The sequence below is a fragment of the Danio rerio genome, chromosome 17 (genome assembly GCF_052040795.2).
Source record: "Danio rerio strain M-AB ecotype USA chromosome 17, GRCz13ab, whole genome shotgun sequence".
In the NCBI taxonomy this organism is placed as follows: Eukaryota; Metazoa; Chordata; class Actinopteri; order Cypriniformes; family Danionidae; genus Danio; species Danio rerio.
In genome coordinates, this window is record NC_141037.1 from 8,749,376 (window position 1) to 8,762,582 (window position 13,207).

At 32.7% G+C, this 13,207-nt stretch overlaps 1 long non-coding RNA gene across 1 annotated transcript; it reads left to right on the forward strand.

Moving 5' to 3' along the window:
• Window positions 1-7,638: 7,638 nt before the first annotated feature.
• LOC137488070 (uncharacterized) lies at window positions 7,639-12,767 on the forward strand. Its single transcript, XR_015513003.1, has 3 exons — window positions 7,639-7,829; window positions 8,588-8,783; window positions 10,680-12,767. It is a non-coding gene; the product is annotated as an uncharacterized LOC137488070 (long non-coding RNA).
• Window positions 12,768-13,207: the final 440 nt, after the last annotated feature.

Genomic DNA, 13,207 nt, shown 5'->3' on the forward strand with positions numbered 1-13,207 from the left:
TATATATATATATATATATATATATATATATATATATATATAAATATATTTATTTATTTTTAAATCCTGGTTGTTTTTTATTTTTAGGCTGAATCAAATTAATCTTATGAGTCCATTGAACTTATATTATGTTGAACAGACCTAAAACAGCTTGCATAACTAATAAAATTAAGTAAGATCTTGATTAACCTAGATAAGTTACTATGAACTAAAAACATGCTGTCATGATGATTATATATAATCCTTATGATAATATACTGGAATATATGTTAATACTGCATAATCATATTAATCACATTAATCATATCTAGCCTCTGATATTAAATGCTGGGAAATAGGCATACACACTTATTCACACACAAACACTACAGATAATTAGCTTACCCAATTCACCAGTGGTTCTCAAAGTGGGGTCGGGACCCCCTAGCGGGTCGCAAGACAATGACTAGGGATCGCTTGATGATTTCCAAAACTCAAATAAATATTATATACCATAAATTATTCACAGAAGATACCCATAGAAGATAGCTAGTTGCGTTAAAGAAACAACAACAACATACAAATAAAAATCAGCCATCAGCCTTACATTTTTTTGTATTAAATTGCAATTAAATTAATTAATGACTATCAAAATTTTTGTGTTGTCAATATGCTCATGTTTTTATATGCCTATAATTGTGTGCGCAATTTTTGTATATTTACAGTATGGCCACTTCGAAAAATGGGGGTCGCGACTCACTGACAGACTGAAAAGTTTGGGAACCCCTGACCTATACCACGTCTTTGGACTGTGGGGGAAACCAGAGCAACTGGAGAAAACCCATGCCAACACGGGGAGAACATGCAAACTTTATACAGGAATGCCAACTGACTCTGTCGAGACTCAAACCAGCGACCTTCTTGCTGAGAGGTGAGAGCGCTACTTACAATGTGACGCTTAAAAATATTATTATTATTAAATTATTTAGGAACATTTTAATGTATTTTTAACATTAATGTTAATTTAGCAGTTGTGGTTTTTAATTTGCACATTCAATCCTATGGCTAGCTTTAGTGCACAAATCACTTTGGTTCACACCAAGGCATTGGTCAAAGACTATTCATTTATCAGTTCTGCAGAGCTGGAGCCTAACTTGTGTATTGATTGTCCTTTTAGAGAGAATCTATAGGCCTGGTTAAATCATAACTTTATCAAACACACACTCGCGCACACACACACACACACACACACACACACACACTTTTAATTTAAAGGACAGAGGTTTAAAATACAAGCAGAGCCACTTAGCAGAGCCTCTCTAAAAGACGTGGTATAGGTCAGGGGTTTCCAAATTTTTCAGCCTGTTATGACTAAAATAACAATGTCAGTTAGTCACGACCTCCATTTTTCAAAGTGGTCATACTGTAAATATACAAAAATTGCGCATACAACTATAGGCATATATAAACATGAGCATACTGACAACACAAATGTGCAACAGTCTATTATAATGTTTTTTATAGTCATTTATAAATTTAAGTGCATTTTAATATAAAAATTAAAGACTGATGGCTGATTTTTTGTGTATGTTGTTGTTGTTTCTTTAATGATTAAATAGCTATATAAATAAATATATGACAATAAATATAACTATTATTATTATTATTATTAATATTTTTTGTTTTATTTATTTGTTTATTTATTTGAATTAGGTTGCTCCTCTTTTGTTTATTCCTTCTTTTGGATCTTGCCAAGCCTCTTATGTTACATGACAACATATGGACCAAACAAATATGGTACACTGTTTTCTCAGTCAACTCAGAAATGATATATATTTTATTTTTATGTTTTTTTTATTGTGGGGATTGGTTACAGTTTGACCCAAAGAATGACCAGTCTGGTAGATGAAGAAGAGCCGGAGTCAGAGATTTTAATAAATAAATCAAGTTTACTGAAGATAGTTTGCAGTTACATCAACAGAAGCCAGCTTCAACACTCGCAATGAGTTCCTAGGCCGCTCTGCTCACAATCACCAATCAATAACAATTATACTCTCACATAACGTCATTAACTGCGTCACACATACAGGTGTTCTAACCTGATTGGTTAAAACACAGATAAACTAGGAACATTTCCATGTGGGGTTTGTGCGTACAATTCTGAACAATATCTAAACATAAACGTCAGACATCCTTTAGACTGATTAGAGCTGGCTCCAGACCTGTGAAACGGATCAACAATCAAATAGAACACACACACATAAAGTATAATCTGTTTCTTATCCAAGGCTGAGTGTACCGTCAGCCATCTTTATCGAAACTGGTTAAAAACTGGTATAATCTACATTCAGGCAGTTATATTCTTACTACACAAAGTCTCTTGAATAAAAAGTAGAATCACTTTAAAAGATTTACCCGTAAAAATAGCAAAATCACTTTAGACATTTTAGACAGTATTAAGTCGTAGAAATAACAACAGAAACAGTTGCTTCCAGTCCTCAGCCCTCAGTTCCACTCAAGGTCTCCATGACCTCTGACCTAGTTTGCTGGCTCCTGAAAATAGGTATAAAGAAACAGGCAAATGCACTGAACATTCTTATATTAAGCAATGTGTTAACTTATTCATTAATTAAAATCAATTCACAGTTAAATACTGAGAAACAGGATGATGAAAAGGATAAACGTTGGTCCATGATGAGACGGATTGGAAAGCAGAAATCAGAATCCTTCATTATTTTATTTTTGTTTTTTCATTTTCCTTTTTCTTTTCTTTCAAAGCTGTGTAGTTGTGGTAGGGTAGGGGTAATGTAATGCTTTAAATTGTAAATGCAAAAAACTTATTTGAATAAATATTCCAAAAAAAAGTAACAAATAAAACGTGCTCATGCTTAAAAGCAAAGTGTGGCGTTCTAACTGTATTGAGTTATTTACTTTAACTCTGACACTACTTTTTCCTGCATTTGAGTCAGTGTCATGTGGAAAATATAAAAGCAGAAGTGACACAGCATGGTCGCAGCAAGGTTTTTGCACAACCCGATGGCCTAGTTAAGCAACAGAAGCAAAGGTTGTGTGCATTCATGTAGGATAAAATACTTCAAATAAAAGTGTGTATTGTTATTTATTTTATTTTTTCCCCTCAGTAATATGAGCACATTTCAGATTATACGGTGCTCAGCATGATGGAGTACAGCCCGTTTTGAAAATGAATATTTTGATCCATTTCTCAGTGAATATTGGCGATGTATTTTGGTGCATTAAACAAAACAGATTTATTAAACAGATATATTTATTAAATAAATAAATATAATATATAATTTATAAATATAATATTTTAGTCTTCAAACATGTTTAGAAACTGAAAGATAATTAAAACAAAATATTGCAAAACACTTAAAAACTACAAAATTTCAGCAAATTTTTTTTGCTTCTCTTGATTTTTGCTCTTTTTTGAATTTGTATTTCATATTTTCTATAACATATAAATATTGGTGTACTAGTCTTTGGACCGTTATCGTAAGGTATTTTCTTTGATTAGCTCCAGATTTGGCTTCAGCCACTGACTAATCTAAAGTGCATAAATATAATACTGTATTGCTTCCTAGTTCCTATTAAAATATGAGTTTAAAAGATAGATTTGTGAGGGGTGTACTTATATATGCTGAGCACTGTATTTTGTTCTGTGCACACACCACATGATGGCAGTAGAGCTTTAAAAAAGATGATCAGAATCTTGTCCTCGTGACAAAAAAACTGACACTGAAATGTTTGTACCTACAGTCTATGGTTTGTACTAGGTCAAAGTTGGTTGCTCTTTTTGGAATTTGGGACTTAATATTTTGGTGAAATGTTGTTTGAGCATTACTGTTTACTTCTGTTTCTTGTGGCTTTTAAATCTAGGTTAACCAGAAGAGTTTGGGTTTCCTCTTTACCAAAGGTTCCTCTACTCTGTATGTGTATTTTTGCATTTCATTTTCCTTTGGCTTAGTCCCTTTATTCATCATGGGTCGCCACAGCAAAATGAAGCACCAACTTCTCCAGCATTTGTTTTTTACACAGCGGATGCCCTTCCAGCTGCAACCCAGAACTGGGAAATACCCATAGACTCTCACATTCACACAAATACACTACGGTTAATTTAGTTTTAACAATTCACCTATAGCCCATGTCTTTGGAGTGTGGAGGAAACCGGAGCAGCTGGAAGCCCACACGAACACAGCGAGAACATGCAGACTCCACACAGAAATGTCAACTGGTCTAGCCAGGACTCGAACCAGTGACTTTCCTGCTGTGAGGCGACTGTGCTAACCAATGAGCCACCGTGTCGCCCCCTCTGTTTTATTTTTATTATTATTTTTTGTTTCTCCATAGACTTTACATATGCATTAATGGCAATAGGTATACAGCTAACGCCACAATATTAATTGAGCTACAGCAGTTACCATCACAGTGCACTGTTTGCTCCACAATATCTACCAGGCCAAAATATACTTGAGGTGTAGATTCAGATATTTTGGCCTTGGTGTTCCATAATACATTTATTTTAAAGTATATGTATGCCATGGCTTTTTATTAAATTAAATGGGAAGATTGCGTTGTACAAAGTCAAATAGGCAAAGTGATGTCAATGGAGCCCAAAATTATTTCAAATGAATAACTGGCCGGTTTTCAGAGAAACATTTAGATATTTGAACTTAACTTGTTTTCAAAATCTCTGCAAATGGCTTATGCTATTTATTATGCTTTAGTAGAGTACATACTTTATATAGGCGTGTAAGTAAGCTAGGCTAGTGTATGTAAATATAGGCTTGTTACAAAAATCCGTTTTGACACCTAATTACAAAAAATTAATAAATGATAATAATAGAAAAAATCCTCAACCGCATTACACCTGATTGTAGAAGTACCTAAATACATTTTTTACAGTCTATAATAAGTACTAAATATATTACAATCGTGCATTTTGACCTGACGTGAACAGAACAGAACAGAACAGAACCGAACGGACATACTACTAATTCACTCAACATAGGGGAGGAACACATGCGGGAATTTATATTTCATGCAAAGAAAATATTACTAAACTAATTAAAGTAAATAACAAACTTTATTTCTGGCGTTGATAAATATATCAAGGTCAACCACTGGTGATAAAACCGATTAATAAAACTAATTCAAAATAAAATTATTTGTTCCCGCCCTCCCCCGTGAGGTGGCATCGTCTGATTGAACAGCCAGGTATAAAATCCCCACAGCGAATGCGGGTCAGCCTTTTGCCAGTCGACATCGGGTAGGTAAGCTCATCTGTCCTCTCCGTATCTCCTCACAGTAATATTGAAAAAAAACGTAAATTGTTCTCCAAAGATATTAAGTGTGCCCTTCCAACTAACAAACGAAGCACTAAAAACCTAAAGTTGGTGATTTCCACTATAAAACTGCAAAAATAAGTAGGCCTATTAAGAGTTTCAAACAAATGTTTCATTAGCCTAAGGTTACCTACATAAACCTCAGATAAATTCAAACTAAAAGGTGAATAACGATATTAAATTTCTTTTAGCGTGTATCCGAATGTACTATTAAGCAAACTTTACCCTTGTGATAAGCTTAGTACATGGATTAAATTGTCCTTGAATACATTTATACAGCAAGGTGTGGAAATGAAAAAGCCATTCGAAGTTAGCGGGTTCAGTTTGATACTTTACGGTGGATTATTTTAAGTTACTCGTGTAAAGCGTTAAATAGTTGTTTTTTAATCATTATTAGTATTTTAACACATAGATTGACAATTCTCGAAAAACATTGTCGTTTTTTTGTTTGTTTAGCACAAGTTATTTTGAAAAATACTGGAAACTGCATTTATTTTTCCAGTTTTATTTCCTATTTCAATATTTTGCAACATTTTAAGAAAACCAAACGTGTTAAATCCTGACAGTCAGTGGCTGTCAAACATTTAAAACTTTGTGATTTAATAAAAAAAAAATGCAGTTTAATTTATTAAATATTTACTTTGCAATGAGAAATAAATTGAGATAAAGTTGGGTTTTATATTTACACAGTTGGACTATCCTTAGTATCATTTCAGAAAAATAATATTTACAAATTTTAAATAGGGAGTTCATAACAACAATGACAATCCAAGTACAACGTTGTTCACAGTGAATTAAATAGTACGATATTGTTATACTGTGTAACTTGGTAAACAATATAACGGCCATTAAATGAACTAATGTGTGAATAAAAAACAATTTACCTAAATTTTTTTGTAAAAATGAAATGCATTTCATTTTGTGCATGTTGTTCACTACCAAATATAATTAAAAATAAACTCAGTTTGTGGCGTAGACGGAAAATTGTCAGCTAAAATGCAGCCAAATGTCTGTCTTAAAGTTATAGTTTACCAAAAAAAAAATAGAAATTGTTGTCATTTACCTACCCCTTTTAGTTGTTTTAAACTATTGACTTCCATAGTTTTTGGTTTTCATACTATGAAAGTCAATGGTACATTTATTCGGCTTTTTTCCAAATATCATCTTTCATGTTTAACAGAAGAAGAATCTCAAAGGTTTTATTTTTAAGTTGAACTATCTCTTAACAATAATTATAACTCAATAAATTAAAAAATGACTATTGCACTATAATAAAATAAAAATATTCTCATTTAAAGTAACTTTAATATAATGTATTAGGGTCAGTGTGTTCAGCTTATCGCAGGTCTCTGTCTGGATGGTGATGAGTGCAGTTTCCCCACACCATATCTGTGGGATTGAGGTAAAGTTGGTTTCATATTCGCACATTCATTCATTTTTGAAAAGTGACAACTTAAGACAATCTCTATATTGTTTATTACGCTAACATTCAGTCTGGATGCAAATATGACTTCAAAACAACATTAGCTCTATTTAACTGACTGTGAACAATGCTGTACTTTAGTCATTGGCTGCTAATATTTTACAATCTACAATTTGCAAATAATGCTTTTTTTTATTTATGATATTAAGGAGAAAGTCTAAATGTGCAAATATCCAACGAATTTTACCGCAATATCTATGAATTGTGGCGTCAGATGGGGCGACTATCTCACTCACCATCACAGCTGTAACCTCATCCTGACAGTCAATGGCTGACACAATTAAAACTCACTTGATTAAAGATGCCTTTTTAATATTTAAATGTCTACTTTGCGACTATAAAAAAAACAATTTTGTTGTATAAATGAAATATACTGTATAGCATTTTATGCATGTTGTGCACTAACTAATGTAATTGAAAAATAAAATCAGTTTGTGGTGTATACTGTGAAACAAATCTGCTAAAATTCAGCCAAATTGCTGTTTTCACCCTTTTAGTTGTTTTAAACCTTTGAGTTCTGCTAAATGTAGATATTTTTAAGGAAGCCTGAAACCTGTAATCTTTGACTTAGTACTTGTTTGTCAGACTATGGAACTCAATGGTTACTGCAGCTTTGTTCAAAATATTATCTATCATGTTTAACAAGAGGTTTAATTTTTGAGTAAACTACCTATTTAACAAACACAACAATAATAACAATAATGTGATAAATTAATAAAATGGCTATTGCACTATAATAGAATAACATGACAATATTCTTATTTAAAATACCTTTAATATAATGTAATACAGTAAGAGTGCCTCTGTGTTCAGCTTATCACAGGTCTCTGTCTGGATGGTGATGAGTGCAGTTTCCCCACACCATATCTATGGGAATGACCAGTGGCGTCAGGTGGGGCGGCTGTCTCACTCGCCCTCGCTCAGCTCAGTCACTCTGACCATGGCGAATCCCTGCCCGAGGTTCTCTCACTCTTCAGTGAAGTTCAGTGGTGATGCTTCAATTGGTGGGTGACGCTGGGCTGGGGTCCAGTTCAGCTTCTTGTGGGACAGTGAGAGCCAGAGTTTACTTTGATGAGAATTACTACTTTAAAAATATATATTGTATGTAATGTGAAGGAAAATGCCACATACTAAAAATCTCACCATTCTTCTAATATAACATTAATACACTGTAAAAAATGTTGGGTTTCACAGTCGATTTGTGTTGGGACAATATAAAAATTAAAATGGCTTAATAGTTCAAATGGGTTAAACATAAAAAAATTAAAGACTTTTAGCTTGTTTTAAATCAGTTCATATATTAACCTTTTTTTGTTCGAAAAAATGGTGATTAATAATTTTATTCTCTCTCATGGTGGTAATAAAGACAAAAATATAAAAAGTAAATATGTAAAGTAATTGCATATTACTGTGTGGTGTAGACTGGAAAAAATCAGCCAAAATTCAGCCAAATTGCTGTTTTCACCCTTTTAGCTGTTTTAAACATTTCAGCTCTGTTAAATTTAGAAGATATTTTGAAGAATGCTGGAAACCTGTAACCAATGACAGTTTTTCATACTATGAAAGTCAATTTACAGGTGTTCACCTTTTAAAAATGTCATGTTTAACAAAGACTCATAGGTTTCATTTTTGAGTGAACTATCCCTTTAACAACAATAATAAAGATGATGATAACTTTAATTAAATGACTATTGCAATACAATAGAATAACATTCTTATTTTAATTAACTTTAATATACTGTAATACAGTCTCTGTGTTCAGCTTATCGCAGGTCTCTGTCTGGATGGTGTTGAGTGCAGTTTCCCCACACCATATCTATAGGAATGACCTGTGGCATCAGGTGGGGCGACCGTCTCTTTGCTCTGACCATGGGGAATCTCTGCCCGAGGTTCAGTGGTGATGCTTCAATTTCTTGGGTGACGGTGGGCTGGCGTCCAGTTCAGCTTCTTGTGAGACAGTAAGTTTACTTTATTAGAAGTTACTGTAAATTATTTTTAATGTGAATAAAACGACAACTTACTAAAAGTCCATTGAGAAAATTTAGCATATTAAGACTTTCTCCTTAATATAATTTCAGTAATGTATTATTTGCAAATTTTAAATATGCAAATAATAATAGCTGCCAATAATTGTCAAAGTACATCATTGTTCAGGTCAATTAAGTACTGCTTATACTGTTTTGAAGTATTAATTTAGTAGTAATTTTAGACCCAATATTCAAATTAGCTTGGTAAATAATATAAGGACCATTAAATGAATGAATGTGCGAATATAAAACCAACTTACCCTCATATTTGATATTGTTATTAAGGCACAATGTAAAGCTTTAATAGATATTATTATCCTTATTTTAAAATTTGAAGAAATTTTTCTCAGTCATTTACTCCGTTCCAAACCTGTTTGAGTTTCTGAAAGAAAAAAAAATAAAAGATTTTGAAGAATGTTGTAAACTGTAAGCAGTTTAAGAACATGGTATGTTTTTTTGTACTATAGATTCCATCATTAGTTACAATATCTTCTACTGTATATTCAAAAGAAGAATCAATCGTGCAAGAAGAATCACAGCCAAAGCTTAATCCTGACAGTAACTGACAAACCTTTAAAACTCGCTTGGTAATTAATTAAAAGGATGCATTTTAATATTTAAAGTTTACTTTGTGACGTTTAAAAAGAATTTTGATGTATAAATGATATATATTTCACTTTATTCATGTTGTTTACAAATACCCAATGTAATTAAAATAACGTCAGTTTGTGGTGTAAACTGGGGGAAAAAGTTTGTTAAATTGCAGCCTAAATGTTGCTTTAAAAAAGGGTTCACCCAAAAATGAAAATTGTCAATTACTCACACTTTTTAGTTTTAAACCTTTGTGTTTCTTCTGTTAAATCCAGAGGGTATTTTGACTAACATAGTATTTTTTTTTTCGTACTATGGATGTCAGTGGTTACAGGTTTACAGCTTTCTTCAAAATATCATCTTTCGTGCTTAACAGAAGAAACTCATAAAGGTTTCATTTTTGAGTGAACCATCCCTTTAAAAATAATAACTTAATAAAATTAAAATTACTATTGCCATATAACACAACAAGAATAGAGAGAGCCAGAGTTTACTTTATTAGGAATTACTACTTTAAAAGATATTCTGTGTAATGTGAATGAAAATGCCTCATACTAAAAGTCTAATGGGGTAAAGTTGTTTTTATTCGCACATTCAGACTTTCTCCTTATTACGAAAAACTAATTTTAAATGCTAAATGAGAAAATCATTATAGCAGCCAATGACTATTGTCAAAGTACAACATTGTTCAAGGTCAACTAATTAGTTCTAATGTTGTTTTGAAGTCGTATTTTCATGCGATTTCAGACCGAATGTTCAAAGTAGCTCAGTAAACAATATAGGGACCATGTCAGAAGTTGTAACTGAACGAATGTGGAAATATAAAACCAACTTTACCTCCATTCTTCAGAATACCTTCCGCTGGAAACCTGTAACCATTGACATGCATAGTATTAATTTTTTATATTATGGAAGTCAATGGTTGCAGGTTTATAGCGTTCTTCAAAATATCGTTCCTGTTTAACAATATACATATATACACTCATAAATGTTTAGTTTTTATTTGAACTCCCTTTAACAATAACTATCCCTTTGACTAGCAACCTGTAGGACACACTCCTCCTGTCTTAATGCACCAGACATTCAGTTAGAGCTCTCATATGCTTTACATGTTTGTTTCTGTGTTTGATTATTTAACTACTATTTTCATTTTTAACTCTTAATTTTTGCATCTTGTTTAAATACACTATGAACAATATCTGTGCTTATTATTTTCTTCATTTCCACCTTTTGAAGATTATGCAGCGCCATTGATGCGATTCAAGAAATGATTCCAAAGTCACCATAATCCTGGACCAGGCCGCATTCTGAGCTGATGTTGTGGCAGTCGTGGAGGTGTGGAGAGCATGAGACTGATTCCCGAAAGACCCCAGTGACAGAGGAGTTTTTGCATTGATATCATGGGCCAGCCTGAACACCCGCCAGTGACCTACTCACACCTGCAGCTTTTCCACGATGGACGTCCAGCATTCTCCAGCCTCCGACGCGTAGACTGCAGCTCTGCACAAGACGTTTGGCCAGAAGAGAAATGGTCGTGCCCAACTGTGCCAGGTTTCTCTCAAGGTTTATTCCGCTTCACTTTTGTCAATTGGTGAAGTTTTGGTCTTCGCCACTCTCTTGCTTGGTTCGGGACTTGTGGAGCTGCGCATCAATGGATTTGCTCTTCAGTGTTTGGACTTTCAGAAGTGAAAAATTAAACCACACTAAACTGAACTTAAACTCTGAAAACTGGACTGACACAGTTTAATAACTACTACAACTTCTATGTTTAGCTGCTTTGACACAATCTACATACAAGACAAAGATGAATTTAAAAAAACAAACAATGACTCGATTGATTAAAAAATGACTACTTCACTTTACTAGAATAACATGACAATATTCTTCTTTAAAATACCTTTAATATAATGTAATACAGTAAGAGTGCCTCTGTGTTCAGCTTATCACAGGTCTCTGTCTGGATGGTGATGAGTGCAGTTTCCCTACACCATATCTATGGGAATGACCCGTGGCGTCAGGTGGGGCGGCTGTCTCACTCGCCCTCGCTCAGCTCAGTCACTCTGACCATGGCGAATCCCTGCCCGAGGTTCTCTCACTCTTCAGTGAAGTTCAGTGGTGATGCTTCAATTGGTGGGTGACGCTGGGCTGGGGTCCAGTTCAGCTTCTTGTGGGACAGTGAGAGCCAGAGTTTACTTTATTGGGAATTACTTCTTTAAAAATATATATATTGTATTTAATGTTAAGGAAAATGCCACATACTCAATCTCACCGTTCATGAAGTATAACATTAATACACTGTAAAAATGTTGAGTTTCACAGTCGATTTGTGTTGGGACAATATGAAGGAATTAAAATGGCTTAATAGTTCAAATGGGTTAAACAAAACAATTAAAGACTTTTAGCTTATTTTAAATCAGTTCATATATTAACCTTTCTTTTGTACGAAAAAATGGTGATTAATAATTTTATTCTCTCATGGTGGTAATAAAGACAAAATATATAAAGTAAATATGTAAAGTAATTAACAAATATAAAACGTGTAATGTGATAAGTAAATAATACATGCAAAAAATATATATATATTAAATGCATTAAAGTAAATTATACTGTTAATATCTGCAAAATAAAAGGTTTAAACTCTAGCTGCTGTTGTGTCATTTGTGTGGCTGTGCTCTGATGTGAGCGGATTAACAAGTTGATGTACTTAATGTATTAAAGAAACATGTTTTATGAATAAACTTTCCACGATTTATGCAAAGATATGTTGGCAATTTAAATGTTTATTTTATTATATTATATATTATGTAAAACATTGTTCTTATTTTAGGTTATTGTAATGTATTAATGTAATTGAAATAATAGTCATGAGATTTACAGTTGTTTAAGTTATTTAGAAATGTGCAATGCTTTAATGTTCCAATGTTTTAACCACCAGGAAAGATTTTTTTTTTTTTTTTTTTTTGCTTTTTAATCTTTCTAAATTAACAGAACTTATGTTGTTGTGTTATTGTGGGATCGTTGTGTGTATGCAACTGTCTTATGCAGAGTTAAAGAAATTTCCTTTGTGTCAGGCAACGGACAAAATTGAAACTAAAGCTAAAAACAGTTTGCTCCTGGCTAAGATTCATTTTTATGTAAATTATTTAATTTTTGTTAAGCTGTTGTTTATTTTTTATTTGTCTTGTTGTTGAATATGTACAATATTTGTTGTATGGGTGTGAATTGAGGTAAAGTTGCTTTTATATTTCGCACATTCTTTCATTGTCAACTTGACACTCGCTGTATTGTTTACCATGGTACTCTGAATATATTGGGGTAAAGTTGGTTTTATATTAGCTCATTAGTTCAGTGACAACTTGTGATATGCTCCCTCTATTTTTTATAATGGTACTTTGAATATAGTAAGGGAACGTTGGTTTTATATTCACACATTTGTTCAGTAACAACTTGACACACTCCCTATATTGTTTACGCTGGTACTTTGAATATTCTGGCTGAAATCACATGCAAGAATGACTTTAAAACCCGAGCACTGTTTATTTGACTCTTACCACTGTGGTACTTTGCTAGTCATTGGCTGCTAATAAGATTTCACTATTTAAAATGAGCAAATATTACTTTTTTTAAACTTAAATTGAGAGTGTGAATATAAAACTAACTTTACCTCAATTGGCTATGCCCTAGTATCATATTTTAAGACAAAAAAAAAAGTTAAGAAATATATATTTTAAAAAGATGCTTTAAAAAAAAAATATATATATATA